Here is a 15,116-nt window from a genome sequence, read left to right on the forward strand (position 1 = left end):
AATTTCTGCTATGTTGAAACATGTGGTTGTAAACATTTATACTCCTGCCAGTGAAGCTTGATTTATATCATTTCCCTACATCCCTATCAATACTTTATGTTATTAGAATTTGAGAAAAAACAAAACTGGCCATCATGGATTTGAAATGGTAACTTAGGGTTTTACTTTTTGCAAACTGGTACAGCCACTCTGAAAATAGTATGGAGGTTCCTCAAGAAGTTAAAAATAAAACTACCCTATGACCCAGGAATTGCACAACTGAGTATTTATTCAAAGGATACAAAAATACAGATGCAAAGAGGCACATGCACCCTGATGTTTATAGCAGCATTGTCAACAATAACCAAATTGTGGAAAGAGCCCAAATGTCCATAGACTAAAAAAGGATAAAGATGTAGTATATATATCTTATATATATAAGATATATATACAATGGAATATCTCAGCCATCAAAAAGAATGAAATCTTGCCATTTACAACAATGTGGATGGAGCTAGAGTGTATTATGCTAAATGAAATAAGTAAGAGAAAGATAAATACCATATAATTTCACTCATATGTGGAATTGAAGAAATGAAACAGATGAACATAGAAGGAAGAAAAAAAGAGAGAGGGGGAAGCATAATAAGAGACCATTAACTATAGAGAACAAACTGAGGGTTGCTGGAGGGTAGGTGGACAGGGGATGAGCTAAATGGGTGATGGGGATTAAGGAGAGCACTTGTGATGAGCACTGGGTGTTATATGTAAGTGATGGATCACTAAATTCTACTCCTGAAACCAATATTACATTACATATTAACTCAATAAAATTTAAATAAAACTTAAAATAACAACAAAAAATTAACATTCCCATGATTGCTACTTAATTTGAACACATTTTAATATTTGTATTGGGTCCTGGATCTTAATACCTCAGGCACACCTCTGGGGCACCTGGTGGAAGCGAATACAATCTAATATGGAGGATTATACTTTTCAGCAAGAATACACATCAATAAATTCCTGTTAATATAAACTTGAAATGTAAATTCAAAAAACATACAAAGAAATAATTTACTATGAGTGAAGGTCATAATGAAGGAGGGGGGAGGGAGGACAAATTCAATCACAAATTGAAAAATATGTAATTCCAACTACAAAACAAATAGATTAAAATATCTAAAAAAATTTTAAAAATTAAAAGTTTACAGGCAGATTGTTAAAGAAGTAAATGGAACATTTAACAGCACTATTGAAATACAGTTCACATACTGTGTAATTAACCCATATCATAGACATGTGCACCCATTACCACAGTAAAACAGAACATGTTTATCACTTCAGAAAGAAGCCCTGTACATTTTATCTATCATCCGTTTGTAATGTTACTGATATCGTTAGATTCACATCTATTATTCTATACTTTGTTTTCTATATGACTTATATTTCTCTATCCTTCCTTTATTGCTTTATTTGCATTAAATAAATTATTTTCTAATGTAATATATGCATTTTTCTTGCTGATTTTTTTTCTCTCTACTTTTGAGATTTTTTTTTTCTTTTTTACTGGTGCTTGTATGGTTAACCATATATATCCTAACTTACAAGAATAAGCTTCAGACTCAGTGGCTCAATCCAGTGATATATGGAAACATTACTCCTATACAGTGTTATTCCTTTTCCCTCTTTTTATGTATTATTATTATTATTATAGATATTACATTTTTAATGTTTCAAATTCAACATATACCATGTATTTTTATCTATCATTTCCTGAGCTCAGTAGAGCTTTGCTCCCACCCACCTCCTTTGTGCTATTGTTTGCAAAATATCTCATATATATTGCATTTACATTATGGGTCCAAAACAAATTATATATATGTGATTCTATACAATTTAATGGTAAGTAAAAAGGATAAAAATTCATTTAAACTTTTATACTTACATGATAATATTTGTTGGTGGTTATTTATTTATTTATTTATTTGGACTTGAATTACTATCTAGGATCTCTTGCTTTTAGCCTGCAGAACTTCCTTTACTATTTACCATAAGGCAGATTTGTTAGCAACAAATTTTCTGCTGTTGTTAATCTGAGAAAGTCTTTATCTTTACTTCTGAAAAATGGCCTTTCTGGATATAAGATTCTTGCAAGGTTGACAGTTTCTTCTCTGAGCACTGGGAATAGGTTATCCCATGGATTTCTGGCATCTATTGTTTCTGTTGAGAAAATTACTGTTTATATTATTGGGATTCCCTTGTAAGAAAAAAGTTGTTTTTTTCTTTTGTTTTATTCAAGATTTTTTTTTCCTAGTCCTTGAGTTTCAGCACTCTTATTATTATGAGTCTCTTTGTGAATCTCTTTATGTTTATCCTACTTAGAATTTCTCAAACTTTCTAGAAATGTAGGTTATTGTTTTTCAATAAATTCAGGAAGTGTTCAACATTATTTCTTTGAAGATATTTTATTTTCCTTTCTTCTTTCTTGTCCTCTAATTATGCTTTTATTAGTACACTTAACGGTATCCTACTTTTCTCTAGGTCTCTATTTTTCTTCATTCTTGCTTCTCTCTGTTCTTTAGTTTGTGTAACCTCTATCTTCAGCTTGTATAATCTTTATCATTATATCTTCAAATTTACTTATTCCTTTTTCTGCTAGTTGAAATTTGCTGTTGAAACCCTGCTGTGATTTTTTTTTGAATTTCAGTTATTGAATTTTTTCAACTCATCTGATATATTTAACAGCAGACTAAACATAGTAAGAAGATGGGTTAGTAAACTCAGAGATACATTAATATAAATTGTCCAAACAGAGAGAAAAAATTAAAACAAATAAATACAGCATATTAAATAAACACATTGAAAAAAGTGGAGAGAAATACAATAGAGCAGAGTCAATATTTGAAAAGAAAAAGTTAAGAATTTTTTAAGTTGATGAAAGGTGTCTACCCACACATTCAAAAAGCATAATGACACAAGACAAGATTAGTAACAAACTGAAATACAACACCCCAAAAAGGAAGAAAAACCCAATTGTAAAAATCAAATATATGATCAAAAAAGCAAATACACCAAAGTCATATTGCTGAAACCAAAACAAAGAGAAAAATCTTTAAATCATTCAGAAAAAAAAATAAGCATTCAATAGAAAGTAATAAGCATTCAATAGAAAGATCATAACATTTAAAAATAGAGCTACCCTATGACCCAGCAATTGCACTACTGGGTATTTACCCCAAGGACACAGATGTAGTGAAAAGAAGGGCCATATGCACCCCAATGTTCATAGCAGCAATGTCCGCAATAGCCAAACTGTGGAAAGAGCCAAGATGCCCTTCAACAGATGAATGGATAAAGAAGATGTGGTCCATATATACAATGGAATATTACTCAGCCATCAGAGAAGATGAATACCCAACTTTTACATCAACATGGATGGGACTGGAGGAGATTATGCTAAGTGAAATAAGTCAAGCATAGAAAGTCAATTATCATATGGTTTCACTTATTTGTGGAACATAAGGAATAACATGGAGGACACTAGGAGAAGGAAGGGAAAAATGGGGGGGGGGAATTGGAGGGAGAGATGAACCATGAGAGACTATGGACCTGAGAAACAAACAGGGTTCTAGAGGGGAGCGGGGAGGGGGGATTGGTTAGCCTGGTGATGGGGATTAAGGAGGGCACATACTGCATGGAGCACTGGGTGTTATACAAAAACAATGGATCGTGGATCACTACATCAAAAACTAATGATGTATTGTATGGTGACTAACATAACATAATAAAATTTTTAAAAAAAGACAAATAGTAGGTATAATAATAAAATTAAAATATTTCTACTGTTCCAAAAAAAAAAAGAAAGATCATAACAATGCTAAGTATTAATCTAAAAATATAACTTAAAATATATGACATAAAGTATTAAACTAAAAAGAGAAATAGACAAATCCACAGTCATGGATGACGATTTTTGCATGTCTCTCTCTCTCTCTTTTTTAAGATTTATTTATTTATTTGAGAGAGAGAGAAAGTGAGCACATGAGTGGGAGGGGCAGAGGGTGAGGGAGAGAGAATTCCAAGCCAACCCCGTGCTGTGTGCAGACCCTGACATGGGGCTTGATCTTGTGACACTGAGATATGACCTGAGCCAAAACCAAGAGTCAGACACTTAACCAACTGTGCCACCCAGGTGTTCCTTGCATGTCTCTTTGTAGGTGATAGAATAGGTAAAAAAAAAGCAGTAAGTATATGTGATTTGATCAACAATATTAACTAACAAATTACTCGATTAATCGAAGATGACAGAAGTTATGTTAGCAGATACCTCAGGGTTATAGATTGGGAAAAGATACAAGGCACCTTAAGAGATTCATATAGGTTCCATATGTTGTCTTAGTGGATGATACGTGATAACATCATTAAACTGTAAATTTAAGGATATTACACTATATGCATTTCCTAGTTGTTTGTTATTCCTCATTTTAATAAAGAGGAAACATGTGAGAAAAAGAATTAAATCCAGAATAAGGAGTGAGATAGTAGAAAGAATGACAACCAAATCACTTACATTTATTTATAATCACATAGGTAAATATAAACAATATATAAACAGTTGAAGATTTTTTAAATAAAAAGAAACAATGTAGCAATAAAAGAATAAACAATATCAAAACTAATGCTGTATTGTATGGTGACTAATTTAATAAAATAAAATTAAAAAAAAAAGAATAAACAACATAGAAACATGGAAGGGGTTATTAGATTTAAAGATCCTAAGTTCCTTTCTTTTGGTGATTGTGGGTGACTAAAATATTAACATCAAACCTTCTAAAATCACATGTCTATTAACATTTAAACGTAGATCTCCACTTTCAGAAATGGCACACATGGTAATCCGAGTAAACTCTACCAATGAGAACTCTAGAAAGTGGGCAATATCTATAGGATTTGTTTAAGTACACCCTGAGCTACGAAGGCAGAAAAGAATTAGGGGAGCTTGATGCAGGAGAAAGAGAACTTGATTCAAGATTCCCATGTGTGTGGGAGTTATATTTATGCCACTTTAGCATGTAGATTCCAGAAGAGAGGCTGGGAAGGCATTTGACAACTCTTTGTAATGATGGGGTTGTGGGGGAATTGGAGTCCAGGTCATCCCAAAGGATGGTAAATATGTGCTTTGTCTTCAAATCTCCAAAACACCTTTGAAATATTTGAGCATATTTAAGACAACCTTTTTAAAGTAATTTTCTGCTAATTCTGTCATCTCTGCAATTCTTATCTTTGTTTCTATTGACTGATTTAATTTCTGGTTCTAGGTCAAATTGTTTAGCTTTTTTGTATATCCTGTAACGCATGACTGAGTGATGGATACTGTTAATAATATGTTGCTTGATTTTTTAATTTTTTAAAGAGTGGCAGACTTTCTTCTTAGCAGACACTTTTGTTACTTACAGAGGCGGGATCCTTTTGAGGTGTTTTTAAACTTTGTTAGTTCAGGTAGAGAGCAGATTTTTTGTAGGAGTAATTTAGTGCTGAAAACTGCTTCTTTTTTAATCTGCAAAATGAGGGGGAGATCACAGCAGTACCAACCTCATAGAGTTATTCTGATAATTAAATTCCTTAATCTATGTAAATATCTTGGAATGGTGCTTGGTGCATAATATGATCCACTGTGATCTATTATTAATGCTATTATTCATATTATCATATTAACAAGTCAGTAAGGTGAAGAAGGGAAGGACTAAAGAGAACATCATCAATACAATTTAAAGCAACAAAAAAGGACTATTGGAAAACTTGGATAAAAAGAAAGTAAAAATATACAATGTTTTACATGAATCCCAATATTTCAATAGCTGTAGAGCTAAATAGGATGAAGTAGAAAAGTAAACATTTTTCCTAATTGGCTAAAAAATAAATAAATACATGCAACAGATAGGTAACATTCTTAAGAACATAGAAATTAAAGGTGGCAAACTTAATATCAGATGAAATAGACTTTAATAAAATGCATTATTCCAGTAAAAAACATTTTCTTGTACCCATCTCCTCCTTGCTCAACACATCATATACTTCAAACTTTTAGTGCCTGATTCAAGTATAATTCTCAAACATCACTGCTCTCAATCATCTTCCAGTCAAAATGACCTTCCGATGATCTTGGCCAAAAGTTAGAGCTCAGTAAATGTCTATTTGTTTGAAATAAAGAAGAAATCTAGAAATAAAAGAGATATAAATGGTCTATGAGAATTATATTCACCCATTTCTAAAACACTTAGAAATTTTAGAGATTAAATTTTTAAATGCTAACATTATTCTTCATAACAATTTAACTAACAATTTACTATTACTACTTACTATCGTTTTTATTATTATATGACATAGAATATTATAAGTAATTATATCTTATTCAGCATACAAATTTATGACTTAATAATTTTTAATTTATAACCATATCTGATTATATTTATTATATTATCATTTATAACCTATATGTAGATCATTTTAATTGTTCAAATTAAGGTTTACCATTTAGTTTCTTTTTTTAAATTTTATTATGTTAATCACCATACATTACATCATTAGTTTTTGATGTAGTGTTCCACGATTCATTGTTTGCGTATAACACCCAGTGCTCCATGCAGAACGTGCCCTCTTTAATACCCATCACCAGGCTAACCCATCCCCCCGCCCCCTCCCCTCTAGAACCCTCAGTTTGTTTCTCAGAGTCCATAGTCTCTCATTGTTCATCTCCCCCTCTGATTTCCCCCCCTTCATTTTAGTTTCTTTACATTAAATTCAAACTCAGGGATATACAATTACTTAAAATGAATACATTTTTCTGGAGAAGTGCAAAAGAAATCTTTAATTAGTTAATTTCTAAATAGCTGTTCCTGCTATAGTTTTTAATTGCCCTACTATGCCTTCTTCATAATATACAGAATTTAACTCAACCAACTTTTATGCTTAATGCTTTTCAATGATTAGGTTTCTCACATGAGGAATGTTACAAAAAAGAGGGAGACAATTAAAAGTCAATTGAGTAAACTGAGTATTTGAATCTATTAATGTACCAGTATAGAACAGTTGATTTCTTTGAATTTGGGGTAAAATAAGAAAATAAAACAGAAGTATACAAGGGGAATTCTACCAAACATTTCAAGAAGAATTAATACCTATCCTTCTGAAACTGTTCCAAAAAATAGAAATGGAAGGAAAACTTCCAAACTCATTTTATGAGGCCAGCATTACCTTGATCCCAAAACCAGACAAAGACCCCATCAAAAAGGAGAATTACAGACCAATATCCCTGATGAACATGGATGCAAAAATTCTCACCAAAATACTAGCCAATAGGATCCAACAGTACATTAAAAGGATTATTCACCACGACCAAGTGGGATTTATCCCTGGGCTGCAAGGTTGGTTCAACATCCACAAATCAATCAACGTGATACAATACATTAACAAAAGAAAGAACAAGAATCATATGATCCTCTCAATAGATGCAGAAAAAGCATTTGACAAAGTACAGCATCCTTTCTTGATCAAAACTCTGCAGAGTATAGTCATAGAGGGTACATACCTCAATATCATAAAAGCCATCTATGAAAAACCTACAGCGAATATCATTCTCAATGGGGAAAAACTAAGAGCTTTCCCCCTAAGGTCAGGAACGCAGCAGGGATGTCCATTATCACCACTGCTATTCAACATAGTATTGGAAGTCCTAGCCACAGCAATCAGACAACAAAAAGAAATCAAAGGCATCCAAATTGGCAAAGAAGAAGTCAAACTCTCACTCTTTGCACATGATATGATACTTTATGTGGAAAATCCCAAAGACTCCACTCCAAAACTGCTAGAACTCATACAGGAATTCAGTCAAGTGGCAGGATATAAAATCAATGCACAGAAGTCAGTGGCATTCCTATACACCAACAACAAGTCAGAAGAAAGAGAAATTAAGGAGTCGATCCCATTTACAATTGCACCCAAAACCATAAGATACCTAGGAATAAATCTAACCAAAGAGGCAAAGGATCTGTGCTCAGAAAACTATAAAATACTCATGAAAGAAATTGAGGAAGACACAAAGAAATGGAAAAACGTTCCATGCTCATGGATTGGAAGAACAAATATTGTGAAGATGTCAATCCTACCTAGAGCAATCTACACATTCAATGCAATCCCCATCAAAATACCATCCACTTTCTTCAAAGAAATGGAACAAATAATCCTAAAATTTGTATGGAACCAGAAAAGACCCCGCATAGCCAGAGGAATGTTGAAAAAGAAAAGCAAAGCTGGCGGCATCACAATTCCAGACTTCCAGCTCTACTACAAAGCTGTCATCATCAAGACAGTATGGTACTGGCACAAAAACAGACACATAGATCAATGGAACAGAATAGAGAGCCCAGAAATGGACCCTCAACTATATGGTCAACTAATCTTTGACAAAGCAGGAAAGAATGTCCAATGGAAAAAAGACAGTCTCTTCAGCAAATGGTGTTGGGAAAATTGGACAGCCACATGCAGAAGAATGAAACTGGACCATTTCCTGACACCACACACAAAAATAGACTCCAAATGGTTGAAAGACCTCAATGTGAGACAGGAGTCCATCAAAATCCTAAAGGAGAACACAGGCAGCAACCTCTTCGACCTCAGCCGCAGCAACTTCTTCCTAGAAACATCACCAAAGGCAAGGGAAGCAAGGGCAAAAATAAACTATTGGGACTTCATCAAGATAAAAAGCTTTTGCAAAGCAAAGGAAACAGTCAACAAAACCAAAAGACATATATATACAATGGAATATTATGCAGCCATCAAAAGGAATAAGATCTTACCATTTGCAACGACGTGGATGGAACTGGAGGGTATTATGCTGAGCGAAATAAGTCAAACAGAGAAAGACATGTATCATATGACCTCACTGATATGAGGAATTCTTAATCTCAGGAAACAAACTGAGGGTTGCTGGAGTGGGGGGTGGGGTGGGAGGGATGGGGTGACTGGGTGATGGACACTGGGGAGGGTATGTGTTCTGGTAAGCGCTGTGAATTGTGCAAGACTGTTGAATCTCAGATCTGTACCTCTGAAACAAATAATGCAATATATGTTAAGAAAGAAAAAAAGAAGAAGAAGAATGTAGCAGGAGGGGAAGAATGAAGGGGGGGAAATCGGAGGGGGAGAAGAACCATGAGAGACGATGGACTCTGAAAAACAAACTGAGGGTTCTAGAGGGGAGGGGGTTGGGAGGATGGGTTAGCCTGGTGATGGGTATTGAGGAGGGCACGTTCTGCATGGAGCACTGGGTGTTATGCACAAACAATGAATCATGGAACACTAAATCTAAAATTAATGATGTAATGTATGGGGATTAACATAACAATAAAAAAATTAAAAAAAAAAAAACAAAAAACAAAAGACAACTGACAGAATGGGAGAAGATATTTGCAAATGACATATCAGATAAAGGGCTAGTATCCAAAATCTATAAAGAACTCATCAAACTCAACACCAAAAGAACAAAGAATCCAATCAAGAAATGGGCAGAAGACATGAACAGACATTTTTCCAAAGAAGACATCCAAATGGCCAACAGACACATGAAAAAGTGTTCAATATCGCTCAGCATCAGGGAAATCCAAATCAAAACCTCAATGAGATACCACCTTACACCAGTCAGAATGGCTAAAATTAACAAGTCAGGAAACGACAGATGTTGGCGGGGATGCGGAGAAAGGGGAACCCTCCTACACTGTTGGTGGGAATGCAAGCTGGTGCAGCCACTCTGGAAAACATTATGGAGGTTCCTCAAAAAGTTGAAAATAGAGCTACCATATGATCCAGCAATTGCACTACTGGGTATTTACCCCAAAGATACAAAAGTAGGGACCCGAAAGGCTACGTGCACCCCGATGTTTATAGCAGCAATGTCCACAATAACCAAACTGTGGAAAGAGCCAAGATGTCCATCGACAGATGAATGGATAAAGAAAAAGTGGTATATATATACAATGGAATATTATGCAGCCATCAAAAGGAATGAGATCTTGCCATTTGCAACGACGTGGATGGAACTGGAGGGTATTATGCTGAGCGAAATAAGTCAAACAGAGAAAGACATGTATCATATGACCTCACTGATATGAGGAATTCTTAATCTCAGGAAACAAACTGAGGGTTGCTGGAGTGGGGGGTGGGGTGGGAGGGATGGGGTGACTGGGTGATGGACACTGGGGAGGGTATGTGTTCTGGTAAGCGCTGTGAATTGTGCAAGACTGTTGAATCTCAGATCTGTACCTCTGAAACAAATAATGCAATATATGTTAAGAAAGAAAAAAAGAAGAAGAAGAATGTAGCAGGAGGGGAAGAATGAAGGGGGGGAAATCGGAGGGGGAGAAGAACCATGAGAGACGATGGACTCTGAAAAACAAACTGAGGGTTCTAGAGGGGAGGGGGTTGGGAGGATGGGTTAGCCTGGTGATGGGTATTGAGGAGGGCACGTTCTGCATGGAGCACTGGGTGTTATGCACAAACAATGAATCATGGAACACTATATCTAAAACTAATGATGTAATGTATGGGGATTAACATAACAATAAAAAAATTAAAAAAAAAGAAAATAAAACAGAAGTATAGAATGACTGCCATTATATATAGTCTTTTTAATCTTAAAAAATAAATACCTTGAATACTTTTAGATTTCCAATTATAATTACCTTTCAGTTTTTTTTTACAAAATACAGATTTAAACGAAACGTCTTTAATTGATTACTTCTTTTTTAATATTTTATTTATTTATTTGAGAGAGACAGAGATAGTGAGAGAAAGCAGGAGCGGGAAGGAGGGGGAAAAGCAGACTCCCTCCTGAACAGGGAGCCAGATGTGGATGCAGGGCTCAATTCCAGGACCCTGGGATCATGACCTGAGCCGAAGGAAGACGCTTAACCCACTGAGCCACACAGGCATCTCATGATTGATTACTTTTAGACAAATCAAGTTTTCGGAAAAGTCTGTAAGATCAAGAAAAGAATGGCCTGTGGATAATTGCATGACCAGGCTAATGCAAATCACATGTTTAAGCTTTTAATAGCCTGTGTTGCAGCGGCCCAATTTCTGCCTAGAATCTCTGTTTTTATAGGATGTGCATGCTATACAAAGCCTGAAAATATGGTTAACTATGTAATAATTGGTTCAAATGGTGTGTAGAGGGTCTAAATAGCACACTTATTATCAGCTGAATTATTTTATTTCACTGATGAAGTTTGAGTGATGGCTCCCTGTATAATTAGTGAATGGGCCTCATAGTTGCTATCTGCTTAATAGGGATAGATCTAAATCTTGCTAGGCCTGAACTATACCATTTTTAGGAACTTTTCTTTGGAAAAAAAAATATGTGTAATTAGTTATATAAGTGGATACTTATTTAGCAAAAAAAAGAAATCACAAACAAACACAATATTTAAAAGTTGGCAAATAAAAAAAGATTATCTTACAAAGTATGGATAGTATAATTTTTTTGAATTTTTTATTTAAATTCAATTTAGTTAACAATAACAATACTGTATTGTTTTAGAGGTAGAATTTAGTGATCCATCAGTTGCATATAACACCCAGTGCTCATTACATCAAGTGCCCCCCTTAGTGCCCATCACCCAGTTACCCCATTGCCCCACCAACCTCCCCTGCAGCAACCTTCAGTTTGTTTCCTGGAGTTCAGTGTCTCTTATGGTTTGCCTTCCTCTCTGTTTTCATCTTATTTTATCTTTTCTTTGTTTTTAAATTCCACATATGAGTGAAATCATATGGTATTTGTCTTTCTGTGACTTATTTTGCTTAGTATAATACCATCTAGTTCTTTTATTCCAGCTACAGAAAATTAAAGTTATCAAATTTTTGTCATGTGAAGGTCAATCAAAGAATAAAAATTTAAAAGTGTGGAAAAAACATATCACGAAGGTATATAAAGGGTTAATTAAAAATAATTATACTATCATTGCAAATGTCAAGATTTCATTCTTTTTGATAATAACATGACAAAAATTTGATAACATAATTTTCTATAGCTGGAATAAAAGATTTTATCATTTTTTTCTATCCTTCCTCTCTTATGATTAATTTTTAATAAATATCCTTCAGTGTGATAACCTGTTTTCACTAATGTCATAAAAGTACAGATTAAATTAAAAATCTGTATGAGAAAAATTATAAAACTTCAATGAATGAAATCAGAAAAGGACTAAATAAATGAAGAGATCTTTGATCTATAGATGCAAAGTAATCCTATACAAAATCCCAGCAAGTTGTTTTGTGGCCAATATTCACAAAACAACTTTTCAAGGACTCTAAAGTTTATATGGTGAGGTGAAGCTGATCTGATTCACAAACAAATCCCAAAGTTTATATGGAGGGGCAAAAAACCCAGAATGTTCAACTCAGTATTGAAGGAGAAGAACAAAACTGGAGGACCGACACTACCTGAATTAAAGAATTACTAAAGCTACACTATTCAAGACTGTGCAGTATTGAGGTAAAGACAGATAAACAGATCAATGGGACAGAGTAGAGAGTCCAGAAATAGACCCATATAAATATAGTCAACTAATCTTTGACAAAGGAGCAAGGCAGTGTAATAGACAAAAATAAGTTTTTTTCAACAAATAGTGTTGAACAACTGAACATCACATTAAAAAAATGAAGTTAGGGGTGCCTGGGTGGATCAGTCATTAAGCATCTGCCTTCCACTCAGGTCATGATCTTGGGGTCCTGGGACCAAGCCCCGCATTGGGCTCCCTGCTCCATGGGAAGCCTGCTTCTCCCTCTCCCACTTCCCCTGCTTATGTTCCCTCTCTTGTTTTGTCTCCCTCTGTCAAATAAATAAATAAATGAAATCTTTAAAAAAAAATGAAGTTAGACATAGACTTTATAGCCTTCACAAAGATTAACTCAAAATGGATCAGAGACCTAAATGTAAAACACGATCTGTAAAACATCTAGAAGATAACAGAACATCCAGTTGACTGGGTTTGGTGATGACTTTTTAGATACAACATCAAAGACACACCCCATGAAAGAAAGAACTGGTAAACTAGACTCCATTAAAATTAAAAAAAAAAAATTGCTCTGTGAAAGACACTCAAGAGAATGAGAATACAAGCCACAGACTAGGAAAAAATATTTGCAAATGACATACTTGATTAAAAAAACAAAACTTCACCCAAAATATACAAAGAACTCTTAAAACTCATTAACAAGAAAGTAAACAAACTTATTAAGAAATGGGACAAAAACTTTAATATATACCTCACCAAATGGTAAATAAGCACATGCAAACCTGCTCCATACTGTATGTCATCAGGGAAATGCATTTTAAAAGAAAGAGATCTCACTGTACACCTAATAGAATGGTCCACATCCAGAACCTGAAAACAAAAGGATGGAAAGCAACAGGAGTTCTCACCCATTGCTGTTGGAAGTGCAAACTGGTACAGCCACTTTGGAAGACAGTATGGCCATTCTTTACAAAATTAAATGAACTCTTACTATATAAGATCCAGCAATCACACTCTGATTTTACTCAAATGAGTTGGAAACTTAGGTCCACACCAAAACCTGCCAACAAAGGTTTATAGTAGCTTTTTTTTCAAAACTGCCAAAACTTGGAAGCAACCAAGGTGTTTTTCAGTAAGTGAACACATAAATGAACTTTGGTACATCCAGACAACAGAATATTATTCAGTGTCAAAAACAGATGAGCTACCAAGATATGGGAAAACCTTAAATGCCTACCACTAGGTGAAATAAACTGACCTGAAAAGCCTGCATGTTGCGTGATTCCAACTATAAGACAGCCTAGGAAAGACAAAACTATGGGGACAATAAAATGATCAGTGGTTTCCAGGGTTAGGAGGGAGGGAGACATGAATGGGCAGAGTACAGAGGGTTTTTTAGGTTAGTAGAATTATTCTGTATGATACTATAGTAATCAATACATGCCCTTTTATATTTGCCCAAACCCATAGAATATACCAAGAGTGATTCCTAATGTAAACTGTGGACTTTGGGTGATAACAATGTGTCCATGTAGATTCATCAATTGTAAAAAATGTACCACTTTGGTGGGGGATGTTGATAATAGTGCAGGGTATCCATGTGTGGGGATAGGTGGTATATGGGAAATTTCTGTACCTTCCCCCAATTTTACTGTGAACCTAAAACTGCTCTAAAAAAAAAGGAAGAAAAAAACCTCTGATTACTGTAAAATTTGAGAAGAATTCTATCAAATTTTTTTATTGTGTGATAAAGGTTTCAGGACATTTTAACTACTCCTGCAATGACTGTTCTTATATACTCTTTAAACTAAGGACTACTCAATTAAACACATCGCCAAATCTCAGGGATTCTTGGTAAATTCACTTTGACTGTTAATTGTCACTCACATTCCTTCCTCTTCTTCGTTTCCACTGTAAGAGGGACCTAACTTGTTTCTCCTGCACTCAACGTTGTATGTAACTTCTCTCTACTTGTTTCACTTATTTATCGTCCACAGTAATTGAGGAACCAGACTAATACTGTACTATCTTTAGGAAACAGTGAGAAGTGCAGCTGGAATGGACCATGGAGAGCCAGAAAGCATGGGGAAAGCTGATAAGGTAATGAATAATTTTTTATCACATGCACAGGAATAGAAAAGCACTTAGAATAGGGTCAAATATGTTTGTCAACAATTTGATTTTAAGGTGTAATTTCACTAATGACATTTTGCATCTCTGACAAGAACATATGACAGCAGTTCTTTTCAAATATATTTAACTATGGAACTTCGTTTTTTTTTCTTTTTGTGTTACTACTCCAATACCTATTTAACTATCTAAAATTGAAACTGTTCTCTCAAAACTCCAGATATCCTTTACCTTGCTCTATATTTTTCTAAATATTTTTTCTTGTACTTGTGTCACTTTTTGCATATTATAAAATCTAAAGTAGTGCTTCTTTGTTTTGTTCACTGATATCAAGCAAAGTGTCTAGCACATAGTAGATACTTAATAGGGAATCCCTGCATGAATTAATTTATAGCTAACACACTTTGGAAATATATATTGGGGTTGCTCTTTTCAAAG

The sequence above is a fragment of the Halichoerus grypus genome, chromosome 4, assembly GCF_964656455.1.
Source record: "Halichoerus grypus chromosome 4, mHalGry1.hap1.1, whole genome shotgun sequence".
Lineage (NCBI taxonomy): Eukaryota > Metazoa > Chordata > Mammalia > Carnivora > Phocidae > Halichoerus > Halichoerus grypus.